Source organism: Cryptotermes secundus, unplaced genomic scaffold, assembly GCF_002891405.2.
Source record: "Cryptotermes secundus unplaced genomic scaffold, Csec_1.0 scaffold356, whole genome shotgun sequence".
Taxonomy (NCBI): domain Eukaryota; kingdom Metazoa; phylum Arthropoda; class Insecta; order Blattodea; family Kalotermitidae; genus Cryptotermes; species Cryptotermes secundus.
Window position 1 is genome coordinate 505,351 of NW_019739946.1, and position 2,103 is coordinate 507,453.

Sequence of the window (2,103 nt, forward strand, 5' to 3'; positions counted from 1 at the left end):
TTACTCATATGACCATCTCCAGTGGCCTAGTTAGCGGAGCGTCTTGCATACGGTATTACGCATGAATGCTGATTATCGCATTCTTAACCTCATTGCGTGTCCATGTGTTGTCATCTTTGCTCTTTCACTGCAAAACACTTTTCGCAAGTCTCCAGGCACCTAGGTAATGACTTAAATTTTCAATCCCAAATTTGATCCTCAACATTAGCATTCAGTGAGGTCCCTGGTTTGAATCTCGTACCTGAAACCATTATTCACATTGTTTTCCGTATTTTCCTTCCGTCTCAGAGACAAATTCCCCCTCTCTTCCCCGTCATCTCAACATAAGCATAATTACATAAGCCTAACATTAGATGCATCATTAAATAAAAACAATAATCGGCCTACACAGTATAAAAATAGTTGGTAAGTAACCCAGTAATTAATTAATTGGTACAGATGGCTTATGGGACACTGCAAACCTAAAACATCGCCTGAGCACTGAGGATCCATTACCCAGTTCCTCGGCCAGATCTGTGAGCTGATTAGCCTATACTGAGCCACAAGGAAAGTGAAGATTCCAACGGATTCCATGGCATGAAACAGAAATGAAGTTCAAGGAAACAGACAACTAGCAATAAGAATCCTTAATGTGGTATGTAACATGTATTTAAAGTTCTGCAGTCATCCAGGAGTGTGGTCGGTGCATTGAGAGCAATGCGTGTCTGTCCCCACTTGTCAATGATTACCGCTCTCAAGGACTGTCAGCTGCTAGCTATGACATACAAGAGGCAGGTTGCTTCATGGGTTTCTGCTGCGGTTATTCATAATTGTCAATACATTCAGCTAATGGTCCCGTATTTTTTTTCCAGTTGGCGGAACTCTTTGCGAAGCACCTCAAAAAATCGATTCTTTACGCAATCACTCGAAATATAAGTGAGAACGATATTATTAGTGGAAAATACATCACGGTCTTCACATCCAACAAACAGTACTACTACTACTACTACTACTACTACTACTACTACTACTGCTACTACTACTACTGCTACTACGGCATAGTACTTAACTACCTTTATCTCTGCTAGGTGCGATGAATTAACGTATTATTTCGTATAATAATAATAATAATTGGTAGTAGCGTTGGCAGCAGCAGCAGCAGCGGTAGTAGTAGTAGTAGTAGTAGTAGTAGAGGTGCCATGAAGGTATGTGGGGGCGTGGAGATACAGCTCCGCCTTTCTTGATTTTCTCGACTTTACATATGTCTCGCAATCTCTTGTCTAATTCTGTTTTATCCACTAATTATAATTTGAGGACTGGAATTGCGATTCTGCACAGACCCGCCTCTGCGGTCTCACTGTCCACTTCTTGCAGCCACACATTTACTGTTACAAAGCAAACCACGTCACAGACCCCACACAGCAGTCAGAAAATAGTTTTCCATACATTTCTCTGAATATTCACCACGCCGAAAAATATTTTACAGCAACATTTTCTGCGATAATGTGACCTACCTGTATATTTTGTTGTGTATCACTGCATAGTATGACAGGTCGCTATTTAGGGCAATATTTCTCAACCGGTGGGACTTGCCAGTGGCCTGGATGGAATGTGAGGTCTCGAAATTAGAATTGCATTAATGATTAATATAATATTAAAATGCATATAACTGTAACACTACAATTCTTGTAGCAAGAAAATACATTCACTCCCCCATACGGCTTCATGGCGTGGTGCTTCATTAGTTAAGCACAGTGACAATTTTACCTTTACACTTCTTGCAGAAAGTGAATCCTTGTGTTTACTGCGGTAGGATTACGGTTCTTCGATAAAATAAAAAAAAAATCGCTTATGGGGNACTGGGTCCACTCGGCACGGCGGCCACTGATTGGCCTATTGTAGCCTGCCAGCCTGCCCCGGGTGATTATGATGATGGAGAATTTGGTGGAATGAAGATTGACAGGAGAAACCGAAGTACTTGGAGAAAACCAGGCACAGCGCCATACTGTCCACCATAAATCCCACTTGACCAGACCCCGGGATCGAACCCGGGCCGCCGCGGTGGGAAGCCAGCGACTTTTCTTCGATAAAGTGACAGGTAAGACGCAAAATGCAAGAGAATAA